This window comes from Dendrobates tinctorius, unplaced genomic scaffold (assembly GCF_039654945.1).
Source record: "Dendrobates tinctorius isolate UK_male_01 unplaced genomic scaffold, ASM3965494v1 ptg000164l, whole genome shotgun sequence".
Taxonomy (NCBI): domain Eukaryota; kingdom Metazoa; phylum Chordata; class Amphibia; order Anura; family Dendrobatidae; genus Dendrobates; species Dendrobates tinctorius.
Window position 1 is genome coordinate 9,200,295 of NW_027361831.1, and position 20,480 is coordinate 9,220,774.

Below are 20,480 nucleotides of genomic sequence, written 5' to 3' on the forward strand. Positions count from 1 at the left end.
GTGAGCGCGCCAGGTGGTGCCGACCCCTATACAGGGGCCATTAGGGGCAGACCCTCAGAAGACAGATACCGTGACTGCTAGAACCAAGAGGGGCGGCTCGAAGGACTGAGTGGAGGGTGCCGGACTGAGAACTGGAGTATAGGACTGGGCACTGGAGCACAGGACGGAGCAGAGGCACGGAGTACAGGACGGAGCAGAGGCACGGAGTACAGGACGGAGCAGAGGCACGGAATACAGGACGGGGCAGAGGCACGGAGTACAGGACGGGGCAGAGGAGTGTAAGGAGTGAGAAGGGGAGAAACCCCTAAACACCCAGGCCAGGATACCGCACGGAAGTCCACACGATAATCAGGCGTCTCCACCATGTTGGAGACGCCTGATATACCCAGCAGAAGTCGGCTGATTGGGCGCTCAGACCGCTGGGCGGCGCTGCAGGGTTAAAGGATCTGCAGAGCGAGCGCCCGCGGCCTAATGCGCCCGCAGGAAGCCGGCACACACTGGACGGAGGAGAAGGAAGAGGAGGCGGGCACAGAGCGGCGCGGCGAGCGCAGGTAAGTAAAGGCGGCGGCGGGCCCCGCTGTTGCTGGGACGGCGGCGGCTACCGCCGCCAACGTGACATTTACACAGGCTAATGTTTATGCAACTTACCTCCACAGCCACAGAGCGACCGCTCTGACCCTGGCTAACCTAAAGGCATAAGTGACCATTACCTAATTCAGGACAGCCCTTAGTTCAGAACTACTACGGGTAAATATTTATAACCTTATCACCATACCATTTTCACCAATGGGGTTGATACTAGATTTCTCTAGACGGTTCTATGACACCACAGGGTTTTAAATACAACCATGCTATTAGTCACTTATATTTAGCAAAAAATTTTTATCACCAGGCATTATAAGTAACCATTCATTCTAATTTAAACATACAAATCCCTCTATCCAGGCATACTCGCTGTCCCTATTTTGATCATAAGGACCACATCCTTCATGAACCACTACATTGTTCAAGGGTATGCATGTCCTCTTGTTATTTTATGCATCAATATTTTTTCCACACATGTCTATTGACTTTGTATAATGATGCAATTATCTGTGCCCTCCGGTCTCTCTCTCAGTACTTATATGTTAATACTTTCACATTTATCATAGTCTTGGCATTCCTCCTATGAGCATCACCAGATGTCAGACATGGATATACTAGACATATATATTATGTTGTAAATATAATGTAAATATGTAATATATGTAACAACAACACCTGATTGTATATATCTCTGTTTTTTTCAGCGACTTATGTGATCAAGGTCTTGAATGACCGAAACGTTATTCTGTCGCAATCACTATAAGAGCACTTGCTTTCAATAAATTTCACTAATAAGCAAATACTCCTTAAGTGTATGTGTGCAGTGATTCTAATAGACATTTATGTGGGACTCATGAGCCTCCTTCACTAGCACCATACCCCCGTACCTATCGTGTGCTAGCCATTGAATCTCATACTATAAGCGTGTTTGGCTATAAGCACTAGAGTTGAGCAATACCGTCCGATACTTCAAAGTATCGGATCGGAATGGATCGGCCGATCTTAAAAAAAAGTATCGGTATCGCCGATTCCGATACCGGAAGTCCCATTCAAGTCTATGGGACTTCCGGTATCGGAATAAGAAAAACCCTGTTTTTGCCTTGTACAGCCTCTCTGGGGTCTGTACGGGCCTTTCGGGGGGCTGTGCCGGCCTGCCAGGGGGTCTGTGCAGGCTCCGGTGGTCTGTGCCGGCCTGCCGGGGACTGTGCCGGCCTGCCGGTGGTCTGTGCAGGCTCCGGTGGGCTGTGCCGGCCTGCCGGGGGGCTGTGCCGGCCTGCCGGTGGTCTGTGCATGCTCCGGTGGGCTGTTCCGGCCTGCCGGGGGGCTGTGCCGGCCTGCCGGTGGTCTGTGCAGGCTTCGGTGGTCTGTGCAGGCATCGTCCGATGGGAATTTCCCACGCAGCAATGGCATAAAGTGAGACTAGGGACTTTTTTTTTTTTTAAGTGGCGGAGGAATACAGTGCGGAAGGATACCTACCTTCCGTCATTGGATTCCTGCAGCCCGTAGAGAACGGCAGCATCAGCTGATGCTGCAGTTCTCTACCCAAGATCGTCGTGGGACACACTCGTGGACTGCTTCGGATCGTGGGTGAGTATTTTTGTGGTTTGTTATGTTAATATTTATTCCGTAAAAGACAATGGCTTCGGGGAACAATGTGACAAGTATTGGTAAGTATGTTACTCTGTTATATGTACTGTATGTCTATGTATGTATTGTATGAATGTATTGTATGTAGTATGTATGTAGTATATATGTGGTATGTATGTAGCATGTAGTATGTATGTAGTATGTATGTAGCATGCATGTAGCATGCAGTATGTATGTAGCATGCATGTATATATGTAGTATGTATGTAGCATGTAGTATGTATGTAGCATGCATGTAGTATGTATGTAGTATGTATGTAGTATATATGTAGTATGTATGTAGCATGTAGTATGTATGTAGTATGTATGTAGTATATATGTAGTATGTATGTAGCATGTAGCATGCATGTAGTATATATGTAGTATGTATGTAGCATGTAGTATGTATGTAGCATGCATGTAGTATATATGTGTTATGTATGTAGCATGCATGTAGTATGTATGTAGTATGTATGTAGCATGCATGTAGTATGTATGTAGTATATATGTGGTATGTATGTAGTATGTATGTAGTATGTATGTAGCATGCATGTAGTATGTATGTAATATATATGTGGTATGTATGTAGTATGTATGTAGCATGCAGTATGTAGCATGCATGTAGTATATATGTAGTATGTATGTAGTATGTATGTAGCATGCATGTAGTATATATGTAGTATGTATGTAGCATGTAGTATGTATGTAGCATGCATGTAGTATGTATGTAGTATTTTTTTTTTTTTTTTAACATTTAACATATTAGCCGGATGATGGGACTACTACTGTCCCATCATTGGCTAATGTGTCAATCACTGTCATGGTAGCAGGCATCGCCAGATGGGACTTATAGTCCCATCGGACGATGCTTGCACAGACCCCCGGACATCAGCACAGCCCCCCGGCAGGCCGGCACAGCTCCCCGGCAGGCCGGTACAGACCCCCACAGGGTGCACAGACCACCGGCAGGCCGGCACAGCCCCCCGGCAGGCCGGTACAGACCCCCACAGGGTGCACAGACCACCGGCAGGCCGGCACAGCCCCCCGGCAGGCCGGTACAGACCCCGGGCAGTCCACACAGCCCCCCGGCAGGCCGGCAGAGACCCCCGGAAGGCCCGAAATGACGGCGCATCATGATGCGCACACACCGCGCATCATGATGACGTCATTTCAGCTGTCAATCAACTTTGAACTTCCGATTCCGATGCCGACTTCCGATATTGAAAAAATATCGGAAGTCGGTATCGGAATTCCGATACAGCAAGTATCGGCCGATACCCGATACTTGCGGTATCAGAATGCTCAACACTAATAAGCACCGATTGATCCAATGTCATCTGGAGTATACGGTATGACGACGCAGCTGGACCAACCATATTGTCCAGAATAAGAACTGCCTCTGACTTTCTACACGTCCCCAGTTAAGACTTGAAAACCAAGGACTGGGAGAGAGAAAGGAAGAAACTGATAGGCTACGACCTCCATTGTGCTACTCTTGGCGAGTATTCCAGACAAAATAAAATTCCTCGGGGATTACGCTGTAATCTCAGACCCACGCTATTCTCAGATAATGAGAGGTATTGTAAAACTTTTCAGGAAATCCTCAACAAGTGTTCCTTCGATATTATACTTCTGACGATAGAGTATCTACAAGAAGCTATTAAGGATATCGAGGCTAAAGTGACGGCGATTGAGACACAACTCACTTCCACTCTTAGTTCTACTGAATTAACTTCACTTAAGACCAAGATCGAAACAACCCTAGCTATCCATCGCAAAACCATTGAAGAACGTAAAAGAAGTAAATTCCAACGAGATACTGAGGACTACTTAACAAACAGAATATACAGATGGGATGAACCAGCACCAAGACGTCCACCACGGCCAAGACCAAACAGACCTCCAAGGGGGAACCCCCCTTCTGGAGGTTCGACTCCTTCGGGCAGTTCTACTCCAGGATCCGGCAGCGACACTGGCGGATATCCTGTTCCCAGACCAGCTGGTTTTTTAGACCCACCATCACCACGTCCAGCCGGAGGACCAGGAGGGGGAAGAGATCCAGACCGGATGCTTCTGCGCTCACAGGTAGGAGTCCAAACATAGTCGTCAATATTTCTGACTACTCTCTTTCACCACTAGAACTAGAAGTCTTAAACAAAGGGTTATCTTTCTGCCCCACTCCTAAATGGGATTCCTTCCAACTTGAGAAGGATCTCCAAACGTTCTATCGTAACATCAGACTCAAAGTACACTTCGAAGGGAACCCTTCAACTGGGGACCACAGACTTAACCTTACAGCTAACCAGAGGATTACTAATCAATTGACTATAGACAACTTGGGCTTAAGGAATCCTAGCACCTTCATCCCACCTAAAACTCATCATGCAGCTGAAGCATTCATCAATCTGGTTGATAGAGATATCAAGGAGATTATCCATGACCATCGTATTGGCTTACTCCCTGTCCACCATAATTTATCACCACTTCATAAACAGGCAATTACCTCACTTCAGAATAACAAAAATATCATTATTAAACCAGCGGATAAGGGTGGAGCAATCGTGGTTATGAATAAAACTCAGTACATCCAGGAGATTAGGAGACAGCTGACCGACACCTTGACCTATAAACGAGTCCAGATTGACCCCACATTTTCCATACGTAGGAAAATAGACAACATCACAAACAAATACATAAGAAATTGGACGATTGATACCAAGACCAAAACCTTTCTATCCAACATACATCCAATCACCCCCGTCATATACATACTTCCCAAAATCCACAAGGACCTCCATAATCCACCAGGACGCCCTATTGTGGCCTCCACTGACTTGGTCTTAAGTCCACTGTCTGTATTTTTAGAAAAGCTGTTGACTCCATATGCCCACATGACCAGATCATTCCTTCTAGACACTAGCTCCTTTCTTAAAAAATTGAAGGATCTGGGACCCATTCCACCTAATAGTATCTTGTGTACATTGGATGTTAACAGCTTATACACCTCCATTGAACATGACAAAGGTATAGAGGCAGTTTCCCTTACCCTCCAGGAGGCTAACACTGATACCAAACAAAGAAACCTATGTATTGATCTATTAAACCTGGTACTACGTGAAAATTACTTTCTCTTTGAAGATGACTTTTATGTACAGATACGGGGTACTGCGATGGGCTCGAACGTAGCCCCCGCATACGCAAATCTTTATATGGATAGGTTTGAGAGAGACCATATATACCCCAATTCCACCTTTCAGCAACAGGCTCTCGTATGGTTAAGATACATTGATGATATCTTCTGCATATGGCACGGCCCCCAGGACAGCCTCCTTGACTTCTTTAACTCCATCAATCAGATTAGACCTGAACTCAAATTCACACTATCCCATGACGCCAATAACATCAGCTTTCTGGACACAAGAGTAATAAAAGATGACCGGGGATATTTAACTACAGACATTTTTTCAAAGCCTACAGATGTCAATAGTCTCCTCCTAAATGACAGCTGTCACCCACAAGCAACTAGAAAGAGCTTGCCAAGATCACAATTTAAGAGAGTCAATAGAATTGTCTCCGACCCCACAATTAGAGACACACGTTTAATCGAAATGTCCAATAAATTTGCCAGCCGAAATTACCCGAAAAAATTACTCACTGATGAACTACATAGAGCCTGCACTGATATTACATCACCCAGTGACATGACAAAACCTGTGAGGCTTCCCTTTGTCCATTACCACCATCCCTCCATACTAAGGGTACATAATTTGATCCGCAAACACTGGCCACTATTGACAAGATCATACCCCAGGGTTGAGTCATTCAAAAACCCCCCCTTGATGTGTCTGCGGAGACCCCCAAACATACGGGACAGACTGGTACGAGCGGACATAGGGACTAAGGAAACCATCCATTCGCTTACCCTCACTGGTCAAAGGAGGACAGGTACTTATCCCTGTCTTAGCTGTATGTCATGTTCAAATGTCACCAGAGGCAATGTAGTCACACATCCCCAGACAGGCAAATCCTACCCCATAAAGGACTTCTACACTTGTGATTCCAACTTTGTTGTTTACGTGATCAAGTGCCCTTGTGGACTGTTATATCTAGGGGAAACAACCCAGGCAATTAGGAGGAGGATCTCTAGCCATAAATCTGCAATCAGATGTGAATACACCTGGCTACCCCTTCCGGCCCATTTCAAAGAAGCCAGACATAACATCTCACAATTACGCTTCCAAGTGTTAGAAAAAGTACATAGACCCAGAAGAGGGGGTAACCACATCAAACTCTTGAAAGAGCGTGAAACTTATTGGATATACACACTCGACACCCTTGCTCCTAGGGGTCTTAATCGTGAAATAGAGTGGCATAACGAACAATTGACATTCTTTCCTAGGTCACCTAATGTATACAAATAACAGGGCACGACATAACCCTTTGGTAAGATTAAGCATACCATTAGTATTTTGGCCATAAGTTTCCTTTCCCTTTCTTTGATTGCTTTCCTTTAACCTTAAGTTTGGACTCCTACTTGTTTTCTGCTGTATTATCATCATAATGTCTATCATCATATACACTGTACTCAACATATATCATATATATCATCAGACCTTCGGCATAATAGCATCCATACCCAGTAACATCTTTATGGCCGATGCATAATGTATTTTAGCTTATATTGACTACAACACTGGTTCAAAGTTGTTGAACCATTGTCCCACACTATTTGAATCACAGACTAACATCATGGCTTTGAGTGTTATATTCAATCTTAAATGTATAACAAATCCCACAATCAGACGACTGTTACCTTGTAACACTTTGGTGTTACATTCTTAATTAACCATTATCCCCTTAACAACATTGTTATTAAGACTATACTATGATAAAATAAGTTTTTTATCATCACATAGTCATGTGACCCGTTGCGATCACATGACTTTTTCAACCAAAAACATGGCCGCCACCATGAGCCTCACACTTCATCTGAGCATGTGCGATGATGTCACATCCTGTCCTGAGACCAGCAATTGTCATTTCCTGTCACATGGACAAAACATGTTTAAAAGGAGCTATGAACATCGCTCCTAGTTACTCCTCCTTGCTACACCTGAGTGTTAACACACTCCACCATCTCGCCACCACCGTGAGTGAACTATGATGACCCAGTCAATTAAGTTAAGTACATTTTTTCTACCTATTTACACAGGCTAATGTTTATGCAACTTACCTCCACAGCCACATAGAGTGACCGCTCTGACCCTGGCTAACCTAAAGGCATAAGTGACCATTACCTAATTCAGGACAGCCCTTAGTTCAGAACTACTACGGGTAAATATTTATAACCTTATCACCATACCATTTTCACCAATGGGGTTGATACTAGATTTCTCTAGACGGTTCTATGACACCACAGGGTTTTAAATACAACCATGCTATTAGTCACTTATATTTAGCAAAAATTTTTTATCACCAGGCATTATAAGTAACCATTCATTCTAATTTAAACATACAAATCCCTCTATCCAGGCATACTCGCTGTCCCTATTTTGATCATAAGGACCACATCCTTCATGAACCACTACATTGTTCAAGGGTATGCATGTCCTCTTGTTATTTTATGCATCAATATTTTTTCCACACATGTCTATTGACTTTGTATAATGATGCAATTATCTGTGCCCTCCGGTCTCTCTCTCAGTACTTATATGTTAATACTTTCACATTTATCATAGTCTTGGCATTCCTCCTATGAGCATCACCAGATGTCAGACATGGATATACTAGACATATATATTATGTTGTAAATATAATGTAAATATGTAATATATGTAACAACAACACCTGATTGTATATATCTCTGTTTTTTTTCAGCAACTTATGTGATCAAGGTCTTGAATGACCGAAACGTCATTCTGTCGCAGTCACTATAAGAGCACTTGTTTTCAATAAATTTCACAAATAAGCAAATACTCCTTAAGTGTATGTGTGCAGTGATTCTAATAGACGTGATTAACTGACAGAGAGACCCTTCATTGCTTCCAAGCATGACATCCACTCCCTAGGAGGAAGGTAATGCCACTGTGGTGACCATACTCCTGGTGGTGCCACATTCCCCCTAGTGCAATTCAGTACTCCCGGACTGAAGAAAACATGCAAACATATTAACAAATTGAACAATTGTAAATGTAACAGGATTTTAAAAAATGAAAAATTACAAAAACCAAAGCTCAAAAATAGTCCTGATGACGATTAGTCCATGCGTCAATGTCCATGGGTCCATTTCCTAAGCAGTTGGTAACTATGTACAAGTTAGGTTTGACCACACATAGTCCTGTGGTCCAAAACAAAATAAGATCTTCAAAAAGGGTTCTTACAGAGTCTCTGTAGGCACATAAACTTGAGAAGTTGCATATTTATATTTTAGCATTTACACAAACTTATTTATATACGAAACCTTAGGGGTGGTATACCTTGGGTACTACGGACAGACCTACGTAGCACTGGTGTGTGTAAACTGGGTAGTAGCCGCCTGCGAATTCTTAGACTCACTATGGGCATGACAGATTCACCACTGGCAGGGTGAGAATTCTCTTGTTCCACTGCTGGTGTAACATCCGCTGCCTGAACTTACTGATTTTCAGAGTTGTCTTGAATCTCTGCTACTTCAGTTGCAGTAGGCTGGGGAAAGATTAGGACAGGAACTACGATGGCTTGATCCATTCTTGTCCAATTTGCAGGAAATTCTCCAAGTACAGAGTTGACCTTTTCTTCTTCTTCTATGGGATGAAGGTTGTTTTGTTCTTCCATTCTGTCCATTAGTTGGTCAGGGCACAGTTTCAGATGATCCCTTGATACTGCTGATGAGGTTTCTCCTCCATACTTACTGATAAGGCACACTTTGGTGTTGTCAAAGTTTAGTAGGACAGTGTAGGGTTCAGTTTCCCATTGGTCATCCAATTTATGCATCCTTCTTTTCCTCTTTAGGACTTGTTCTCCTGGTGATAAGGGAACTGCAGGTGCATGTTGATTGTAGTTCTTTTCTTGTTTTTGTCTCGCCTGAGCTAGACTCTTTTCTACGCACTCTTGTACTCTACGGTACTGCTGCTGCCGTTCTGTATCCCAGTCAGCATCTGGTGATGTTATTCCAGGTGTCAGGACTCCCATATCCAAATCAATAGGCAGCTATCCAGGCCTCGCTCTCATTAGGTAGGCTGGAGTGCAGTTGGTGGAATTCACAGGAATGTGATTGTAGCGGTCAACCAGATCTGGCAACTTCTCTGGCCACAGATTCCTCTCTTCCAAAGGCAAGGTCTTCAGTAGATTGATCACCACCTGATTAATCTTTTCACACATGCCATTTGTCTGTGGATCGTATGGTGTTGTCCTGATCTTCTTGCAACCGTACAAGTTACAGAATTCCTGGAACACTTCTGCCTCAAAGTCTGGACCTTGATCTGTAAGCACTCGCTCGGGATATCCGTGTGGTCGACAAAAGTGCTGTTGGAATGCTCTGGCTGCTGTCCTGGCTGTTTGATCCTTGACAGGCACGACTACCAGGAATCTCAAGTAGTGGTCAACGATGGTAAGAGCATAAACGTAGCCTGAACGACTTGGGACCAGCTTCTCATGGTGCAGGGCGACCAACTCGAGTGGTTGTTTGGTTATTATTGGCTGCAAAGGAGCTTGCTGGCTGTTACGGTCCTTTCTGCGCAGGTTGCATTGTCCACACTCCCGGCACCAATTTTCAATAGCCTTCCTCATACCAGCCCAGTAGGATCTCTCTCTCGGAACAAGGCCTCCAACTTCTTCCATCCGAAGTGTCCAGCTCCATTGTGGTATGCTTCCAAGACCATTGATGCCTCCCTCTTTGGGACTACCACTTGCCAGACCAAGTCATGAGTGCAGGCATTGATACTCCTCCGGCACAGCTTTCCCTCATAGAGGAACAGCCTGCCTCTTTCCTTCCACAACTGCTGGGTTTCTTCAGGAGAATCTGGACCTGGGCGCGAGTCAGCTTGTGACAGTAGCTCCTTTACCAGGCAGACTGCAGGGTTGCTATCCTGGGTTTCTGCCCAGTCATGATGAGGCAATGGATTTAGGGTGGCCTCTTTCATGACAGACCGTCTGTTTCTCACTCTTTGGGCACGTTGGGCCGCAATTGGCCGGTGGAAGGCAGGTAACTCTATTTCTTCAAGTACCTCAGGGTCTTCTCCTGCATCTGGCAGATTGGGCATTCTGGACAGCGCATCAGCATTGGCATTCTTGTGGCCTGCTCGGTACTTGATGGTAAATTCATAGTTAGACAGCCGGGCCATCCATTGCTGCTCCAGTGCGCCTAGCTTTGCAGTTTCCAAGTTAGTCAACGGGTTGTCCGTGAAGATGGTACATTTGACTGAAGCTAGGTAATGCTTGAATCGTTCAGTCACAGCCCAGACTATGACGAGGAACTCGAGTTTGAAGGAACTGTAGTTGTCAGGGTTCCTTTCAGTGGGATGAAGCTTCCTGCTGGCGTAGGAGATCACTCTTTCTTTGCCATTCTGTACCTGTGACAGTACTGCTCCCAGTCCCACGATGCTGGCATCAGTGTACAGAACAAATGGTTGGTCATAATCTGGATATTCCTGAACTTCATCTCCTGTGAGAGCCATTTTCAGTCGAGTGAAGGACCTCTCCAGTTCCTCATTCCATTCAAATGTAGGACTCTTCTTTGTGGCTTTCTTGGACTGGCCCACCAGAAGATTTTGCATAGGCGTGGCTATCTCAGTGAAGCCTTTGATGAACCTTCGGTAGTAGCCTACCAACCCGAGGAATTGACGTACTTCATGGAGGTTGCTGGGCCTCTTCCAGTCCCGGATGACAGTGACTTTGTCAGGATCTGGTGCCACACCTTCTGCCCTCACTACATGACCGAGGTACTGTACCTTGGGCATCAGGAGGTGGCATTTGGATGGCTTCACTTTCAGGCCAAAGTTGGACAAGGCTTCAAACACCTCAGCCAGGTGCTTCAGATGGTCTTCATAAGTCTTGGAGAAAACAATGACATCATCAAGGTATAACAGAACTGTCTCGAAGTTCTTGTGTCCAAGACAGCACTCCATTAGCCGTTGAAATGTCCCTGGGGCGGTGCAGAGCCCGAATGGCATGTAGTTGAACTCGCAGAGACCCATTGGTGTAGTAAACGCTGTTTTCTCCTCGTCTGCCTCTGCCACGGGAACCTGCCAATACCCACTAGTGAGATCTAAGGTGTAAAAATAGTTAGCAGTTTTAAGTGCAGCTAATGACTCTTCAATTCTGGGTAATGGGTAGGCATCCTTATGTGTAATGCTGTTATTTTTTCTGTAATCAACACACATTCTCATGGTACCATCTTTCTTTTTCACAAAGACTATTGGAGCTGCCCAGGGGCTACAACTGTCTCTTATCACCCCAGCCTCCTTCATTTCCCGCAACATACTTTTGGCACATTGGTATTGTGTGGGGGGTATAGGCCGGTACCTTTCTTTAATGGGTGGATGATCTCCAGTGGGGATATGGTGTTGAACCCCTTTTGCCTTCCCAAAGTCTAGAGGGTGTTTACTGAATACCAGCTCATACTCCTGAGTCACTCGGTAAATCCCATTCTTTTGGTATGAAGGGGTGGAGTCAGTCCTCACATGCAGCTGCTGACACCACTCCTCCAGCTGCTTTACAGAGCCATTGTCCTCCACCTGGTCGGATGAGACCAAGGGCTCTGCTGCCCGTATTGCATTGTTACTGACAGTAAGCAGCTTAGCAACTGTGGCATACCGAGGTATTGTGGCCTCTTGCTCCCCACAATTCAAGAGGCGTACAGGTACTCTCCCTTTGCGGACATCAACTACCCCTCTGGCTGTCAAGACAGTGGGCCGCTATCAGAGTACACTGGCTCTACCAATGCTTGGTAATCTTTTCCTCTGAGGCCTATGGCTGCCTGACACCAAATTAACATTTCACATCTGGGGGGTATCGCAATGGGAAAAGGATCACTCACTCTGACGCTGCCAATTTCTCCTCCAGACAGTTCTACCTGCTGTCTTTGCATCAGGGTCTTGATCTCCTTCTGCAGGACTAGTTGTTCACTGGAACCAGCAGTCTCAGCCACCTGTTGCAACAAAACAATAACCTTGGCAAGACAATTTTCAATCACATTAGTACCTAAGGACATCATTGGATTACATTCTCATCGATCAATGTCTACAACTATCAGACCTTGAGATTTTAACTCTACTCGCCCCACTTTAATGGTAATCTGTTTACATCCTACTTGCGGCAAAGACTGACCATTGGTGGCAACTACTGTCAGTTCATCACTTGGGCCACGGGTAAGTTCAGAGTCAGCCCAATACCGCTTGTAAAGGATATATGGCATAGTTGTCACCTGAGAGCCAGTGTCCAGCAAAGCGTTCATGGGGATGCCGTCAATCACCACTGGGAGGACCGGTCTCCCTCCAGCATACTTGGCTCGCCAGTTCTTTGGGCCTTGTGGTCCTCCTCCTGGGGGTTGGCCCTCTGCCCCAGGGGTTGCTCGTTTAAATAACAGAACCTTGCAATGTGGCCTGCCTTGTGGCAGTGACGACAGATGGAACGTCAGTTCTGGTCATAGCGATCGTTGTCTCTCCCTCGGCGTGGCGGGATCCTCTTCTTCCATAGCCATGGGACATCCTCTGGACTGGAGGTCAGCTGGATCTTCTCCTTTGAGGACACCTGCATGGATTGCACAGTTTTGGCAAGTGCTGCCATACTTTTGGCCAGCTCTTGGACCTGAAGGCGCAGTTCTGTAGATGGATCATTATCCAGAGTCGGTGCATCAGCCTCCACAGGGCTGGGAGGGAAAGATGCTGCTTCTTGGTGGTATGTGATCACTGGGCGCCTAGGGGGCGCTGGACAGCTGACATTTGGTTCATGCAGCACCCGAATAGCCCTGTCTTTGAAGTCTGCAAAGTCTAGGTCAGGGTTTTGTAGTGCTATGATGCGCAGCTGTGCTCTGTGGGTACTGGATAAGAGGCCCTCAATAAATTACTCCTTTAACAGTCTTTCTCCATCTTTCACACTGTCTGGGTCAATCTGCTTGATGGTTCGCAGCGCCTTCTGCAGGTTAAGAGCATAGTCCCATATACTGTCCTGCACTCTCTGCTTACACTCAAAGAATCTCATTTTTATTTCAGCTGCAGTGCGGGTGTCAAAGGTGCTTCTTAGCTTAGTCAGAATCTTTTTAACAGTCTCTTTATCAGTGTCCTGCCAGGCTTTTACTTCCCTCTGTGCTGCACCAGTTAGCTGCCCAATAAGGATGTTCACCTTTTGGTTTTCAGATAGAGGATACACCTCAAACAAACTGCACAGTCTCTCTGTAAACTCACTCAGGGTATGTGACTCCCCTGAGTACTGCGGTAGCTAGGCCGCTCCCGGTATATAGGGCATGGACAGCGGCATTATGGGGACTGCTGTGATGGGCACTGATTCTTGCGGTGCTCTGGAGGCAGCGCTGGCTGCTGGATTCTGCGGTGCCATTTGAGACGCAGCTGCGCTGGTCCCTGCATCTTGCGGCACTGTGGGGGGTGCGGTGGCGTCCACCGGTGTGTCTGCTCTTGCCTCAGACATTCTCCCCCACTTTCTCTTGCTTTTCTGTCCTATTTTTTATTTGGAAATGATGGCTGCTGTTGGAGAGCCATGGTATAACCTGTAGTCCAAGCACACTTTTATTGCCCTCTGTACACCGAGACAGATTGACTTCATGGTCAAAACCAGGCACCAAATGATTGCTGAACTGTTGCAATGGGACACAGAGCCAGTTCATCACCCAAGCCCTGATGATGGGGAAGCAAGGCAAGGCACAGATGATGCTGCTGCAAAGGTCCCACTTGTGAATGCAGCCATACCCGCAACCAGGGTAGTGTGGACCCCCAACTGAAGATGGCCTTGCAGCAACTCGACGCAGGCGTTTGTGAGAGACGTCTGAAACTGATTCAGCAGTACCGAGAGGCTGAGAGAGCTGAGCATCAATCAGAGCGTCAGTACCAGCTGGCGTTAGCCCATATCCAGATGCAGAGATCTTCATCGAGCAGTGAGTCCAGAGATACCAACAGCTTTAAACCCGGTCCTGAACATTTTCTTGTAATGATAAAGGACCAGGACTTGTGGGGGATGAAATGGCCTGCAAGCAGTACCAGCTGCTTGAAGACGAGTGGGACCAATATTTAACCCAGGGCTTTGAGGAAAAGCTCTGGAGGTGTTTGCTTCTCTCCCTCAAGACCAATATGGAGACTACAAGACCATCAAACAGGCTCTGATAAAAAAGTACTAGCTGACTCCTGAAATGTACTGGAAAAAGTTCTGAGCCCTCCAGCGTGGATCACATGACAGCTACAGTGATGTGGTAGATAGTTCAAAGTTGGTTCTGAACCTATGGGTCCAAAGACTCTCAGTCACCACTGTCGAGGACCTAAAAGACCTGATAGTGAAGTCTAGTTTCTTCAGTTTTGTCTAGTGAAGGTGTGACAGTTCGTGTTGGATCGGGAGACAATGGAGGCCGATAAAGCAGCACAGAATGCAGACGCCTATGAGGTCAATCATATACCGCAGGTGCGGAAATCAGCTGTCGACAGCTGGAAAGGAGGTAAGCTGACAACCACCTCCACTGCTCCATTTTCCAGCACCCGGCCTGCATCTAACTCTCAGTGGTGCTATACCTGCAACTGAACTGGTCACATCAGCCTTGTCTGCCTGGTGAGCCAGAAGTTTAACCCCACACCTGAGGTTCAGAGGCCTAGTTCAGCTATTGTTTGTGGGTGGGGTGATTAGGAGTGCCTGTGAGAATTTGCAACCAGTCACTGTGGGCAACACTGTTACCGTTGGGCTCAAGGACACTGACGCAGAGTGAACCGTCTTCCACCCTGAGTTTGTGTTACCGGAAGAGCTAATTCCTGGGTGTTCGCTATCCCTTATTTTCTTGGATTGGGGTGCGGGGAAGCGGATAAGGGAAGCAGGGGTGTCCAAGAATCTCCCCAAAAATGTGTTATGGGGAATTGATCTGGGACTGAACTCTGACAACCCTCTTAAATCTGATATGTCATGCATTTCAAAAGTTGATAATGTGACTGTCCTGACTGATGAAAGTGTGTGTTGTGGTAAAGGAGAACTCGGCTATGTCACTCTGCAGGGTGACATTGCTGAGGAACCCCTAAAAGGAGCCAGCATAAGTGCTAAGGGCAATGGGAGCAGGCATGGAGACCATGAAGTAAGTGGTCCCATGCAGCTGATCAGTGTGATGACAGACTGTGATTTGGCCGGTGGAAGCTGACCCATGATTAGCATGACTCAGGTGAAAAGGGGGGCAGGGAAGGTCTTATTCATAGCCTGTCAGGGGGTTGGGATTCTATTTCCCACAACCGGGCAGGGCGAGGGGAATGTGTGTCCCACAGTCTGGCAGGATGATAGGAAAGAGATACCCATGACCTGTCAGAGGAGTGGGAAGGTGTGCCCCACAACTGGCCATGGTGATCGGAAGGCAGAATCCCCAATCGGTTTAACGTAGCAGCACTATTCCTACTCCATCAGCTAATCCTACCCTAATTGCAGCAAAGAGCACTATAATAGAATAGAATCTATTTGAATTAGCCCTATAAAGGGCTGTTGGTTTATTGTTGCACTGGAACTCTATTACATACTGTCACTTCTGCAGCAGAAATTCTCGCTACACTATTTCCGGGTACAATGCTGGAAACATGGTATCACCGGGTCTTATATAGACCTGATGATGCTATGCGGCTGGCCAATCATAGTAATGCCAGTAGCCAACAAGTGGCTGCGTAAGAACCATTTCATGGTCCTGGTGTGGCCTAGCCAATCTTTAGACCTGAACCCAATAGAAAATCTTTTGAGAGGAGCTGAAACTCCATTTTGCCCAACAACAACCCCGAAACCTGAAAAATCTGGAGATCTGTATGGAGGATTGGGCCAAAATCCCTGCTGCAGTGTGTGCAAACTTGGTCAAGAACTACAGGAAATGTCTGACTTCTGTAATTGTAAACAGAGGTTTCTGTACCAAATATTTAGTTCTGTTTTTCTATTGTATCAAACAGTGATTTCATGAAATTAAATTCAAATTAATTATGTAAAAATCATAGAATGTGATTTACTGAATTTTTATTTTTAGATTCTGTCTATGTCAGGCGAAGTGTACCTGTGATAAAATTACAGTCCCTTCCATTCTTTGTAGGTGGGAAAACGTGCAAATCGGCTGTGTATCAAATACTTATTTTCCCCACTTTATGATGTATGAGGGGCTGTTATCTTTGGATCTTTCTTTACAGCTGACCTGTCAGTGTGTGGAGGGAAGCGGTTATAGCCACCACTCTCTGCACACAATGATGACAAACTACGTCAGCGCCTTCCCTATGACAGAAAGTGTGAGGCTACTGGGTGGGGAATGAAATTCATTTCCTCCCAGCAGTGGGGTTCTCTGGGTGGGCGCTATACCATGTCAGAATGGTTTTGAACCTGTAGATTAACCCCATATTTGCCGTTTTAAACGGGCTGAGAAAATCGAAGCAAGCTGCGATTGTCAGCGATTCTCGGCCGAGACTTGCAAATGCAAGAGCAAATTACACATGGACCACAAGTGTGCACTGGTGTCCTAATAGCCGCTAAATCAATTGCCGGCTTCTGTAAAATCATTACAAAACCCGACATGAAATGACGCATGGTTTACATACAGTAAACCATTTCATTTCATTTAGTTCTTTACTACCACTGACGTCACTGAGGCTGCGCGGAGTCCCCGGCTGACCGGAGGTAAACTGACAGCGTGGGAAAAGGTTCAGAAACTTTCCCACGCTTATTAGTTCATCTCCGGTCAGCCGGGGGGCGCCTGCGCAGAGATGAATTAATTCATTCTGCAGTGGTCTCCGCTCTGCACACCTCGTACAGACACTGCTAAGCTCCGCACACCTCGTACACACGCGGCTCTGCTCCGTACACCTCGTACATACACTGCTCCGCTCTGCACATCTCGTACACACACGGCTCTGCTCCGTACACCTTGTACACACACTGCTCCGCTCTGCACACCTCGTATACACGCGGCTCCGCTCCGCACACCTCATACACACGCGGCTCCGCTCCGTACACCTCGTACACACACGGCTCAGCTCCGTACACCTCGTACACACACGGCTCTGCTACATCCCCCCTGTAAACCCCTCCTGACCCCACACAGAAACTTCCCCTCATCCAGCACCATGACAACCAGCACAGCAGAGTCCTGCATACACTGAGGCCCCTGATCATGTGACCCCTGACTCCTCCCCTCCTGTGACCTCATCACAGGTCCTGTGTGCACAGAGCAGCCATATATGTGGAGTGCGGCTCTGCAGGTGGAGGTAGGTGCTGGAGATTCCCCGTTATTGGGCTGCACAGGGGGCAGTAACCCCTCCATTACTGGGCACAGGGGGCAGTAACCCCTTCATTACTGGGCACAGGGGGCAGTAACCCCTTCAGCGCTGAGACTAGTTTAGTCCTTTTTTGATGCCACCTATGATAGTACAAGTTGCCCCCACAATATGTCCCCCCTCTTCCTAATAAATAAACCCTCCCTTCCTCCACTCCTGGTGCAGATACAGATGACCCCGGGACACAGCACCACCCTCCTGGATCAGGTTCCCAGGTCTGGAGATGTGGCCCCGGGCCACTGGACTCAAGTTAGTCTGCCGTTAGCTATTAGTTATTAGTTAGCTATTCAATTTTCATGTATGATGAATTATTCATGTACTCAAAATGACCAGCTCAATGACCTGAATAATGTTTACCAAAAAAATGATCAACTCTATGTGTAGTTCAGAAGTTATTCACGTAAATCGCTAATGTCGCGAATAATCAAACGCACTCAATCTAACCAATTTTGCCCAAATAATTCACAACTCTATGTATAGTTGAAGAATTATACAAAATATGCTAACTCCACATGTGAAACATTTTATAGGTACCTCACTTTTTGCTATCACAACTTACTTGAAGTTTCCATAAGGGCTTAACCCACTAATCTATGTTTAATTCAAGAGTTGTTGAACAGATGCTAAGTTTGTGTGTGAAATTACACTTAATAAAGTTTTATGTCATCAAATTATTTATATCTGTCTGGGATGATTTAGCGAATCCTGCTTTGAGTAGGGGGTTGGACCAGATGGCCCAGGAGGTCCCTTCCAACTCTACCATTCTATGATTCTATATGTAATTGTAACATCATTATTAACCTTTTTTTTATTCTTTATTTTATTAATAAAGAGAGATTACAGCAATACAGAAGCAAAACATGTTCAAATTTTGAGGTACAAGTCTGTATGTAGAATTACAGAGCATTAATTATACAGTTTTACTCTTTTCAAACAATATAACACTTAACGAGGTAAATAACCTAACTAAAACTAACCCATTACATAGGCAGGTATCCTTGATGCTTTAGGGCATACTTTACAAAGAAAAACAAGCTCTTGAGGTTCTCCGATAAAAATATTAGTGAAGAGGCCCGATGAACCGCCCCCACCAGAATGTCGCCTCAGCCGATACAACGCTCTCTCATGCACATCTGTTGTAATTATGACCTTAGATAGTTTGAAGAAATTGGCTCAGTGGCCCCCAGGGCTCAATCACTCCTCGCTACTTACTCGGCCGCCGTGGCACCCCCCCAGCCTCCCCGCAGTGTCCTGGAAATGTTTCCAAGGTGCCCAGGTTTTCTTAAATTTCTCATGAGATGACGAGTCCCAACTCGTGAGCTCCTCGAGTCTAAACAAATCTCTTATTTTACATTTCCACTCTGTCAGAGTCGGGGGGGGTTTGCTGTTTCCACCTAAGGGCGATCAATTGTTTTGCCGCTCCCAGCATCAATGGCGCTAGCTCATGCTTCTTAGGTTGGAAATTCTCTGAGGGTAAGGATAAGAGTGTCTCCGCCGCAGTCAGGTCTGCCTTAAGTATGCTAAGGTTCTTCATAAACCCCATGACATCTGACCAGAATTGGGCGAGAGTAGGACAGAACCAAAAAATGTGAGACAGGTTACCCCGCGACTCCCCACACCTCCAACACAGAGGGGAGCTAATCAGTCCCAAATGATGCAGTTTTTCTGGTGTGTAGTACCATCGCGATAGTAACTTATAAGCCGACTCTTGAAATAGAACACAACGGGAGAAGCCATGAGAAGCAGCACAGATATTTTGTTTGTCCAGTGGGGATAAAGAAATATTTAGTTCCACTTCCCACGAATGTAGGAAAGGTGGCTGGGAGGAGTTTTCCTCATCTATGAGATTGGAATAGAATTTTGATACCACTTTCGGGACATAATGGTTAACCTTCGTCAATATTTCCAACCAGAGCCATTTAGTGGGCAACTGAGGAAGTGTTTTGATTTGACTCATAAAGTAAGTTTCGTGTGAGAGTTGTAAATGGTTTATGGGACGTCTCCCCGCAGTCACTGGCCAGCCATTTGCGCATAGAATTTTCCCCTATAATAGGTGAGAAATAGGTTTGTTTGGTAATGAGGACCAGAGTCCATACGGGTCTGTGAAATCTGGTATAAATATGTAAGGTATGAGCCCAATTGGAATTTTATCTAGGAAGTTGCAGTGGGTTGCTCTTATCGGTATCAGTGTGCGTCTGGTGCGTAGGATGGCCAGAAGGATATCTCCCAGACCAGTTTTAGGTAGTGGGCAATCTGTCCACAAGAATTTTAGCGCATTCCTACCCATGAGCTGCATCTCTATGTGTGCATCCTGTCCTTTTTCTGCCCATTTTATTAATTTCAACCAGTTTGCCAATAAGAAGATAAGCCGTGAGATTAGGTAGGCCAACTCCCCCTTCTCGCTTTGGGCGCGATAGGAGTCGCAAGGGCAACCTGGCCCTTTTGTGTCTCCAAACAAATTTCGCCATCAGGCGATCTAAAGCGCGTAAGAATGACTCAGGGAGTTCGATTGGGATCATACTCATCACATAGAATATTTTAGGGAACAGGTATGACTTCATCACATTTACCCTACCCAACCAGGACAAGAGAGGAACGTCGTATGTCTTTAAAAGAGTTTCAATGTGTTTTAACAGGGGGGGGGGGAGTTATACTGGAACAGCGTACAGGGATCGTTCTAGATATATATCCCAAGGTGCTTGAGTGTATTGCGTTGCCATGTAAAAGGGGCCAGGCTTTTCAGAATCTGAACATCCCTCTCCGTTGCCGTGATATTCAAAGCCTCAGATTTATCTAAGTT

The 20,480-nt window shown here is 46.0% G+C and overlaps 1 protein-coding gene and 1 long non-coding RNA gene across 2 annotated transcripts in view; both read left to right on the forward strand.

Annotated features, from left to right (window-relative positions):
* The first annotated feature begins 7,188 nt into the window (after window positions 1-7,188).
* On the forward strand, window positions 7,189-8,188 carry LOC141052961 (uncharacterized). The gene is made up of 3 exons (XR_012220937.1): window positions 7,189-7,359; window positions 7,452-7,544; window positions 8,088-8,188. It is a non-coding gene; the product is annotated as an uncharacterized lncRNA (long non-coding RNA).
* Window positions 8,189-17,558: 9,370 nt separating this feature from the next.
* The window catches only part of LOC141052939 (uncharacterized), a 55,159-nt gene continuing 52,237 nt past the window's right edge, over window positions 17,559-20,480 (forward strand). Inside the window, exon 1 of the mRNA XM_073550273.1 lies at window positions 17,559-17,611. The gene's annotated coding sequence lies outside the window, so the exon portion shown is untranslated. The remainder of the gene's footprint in view (window positions 17,612-20,480) is intronic.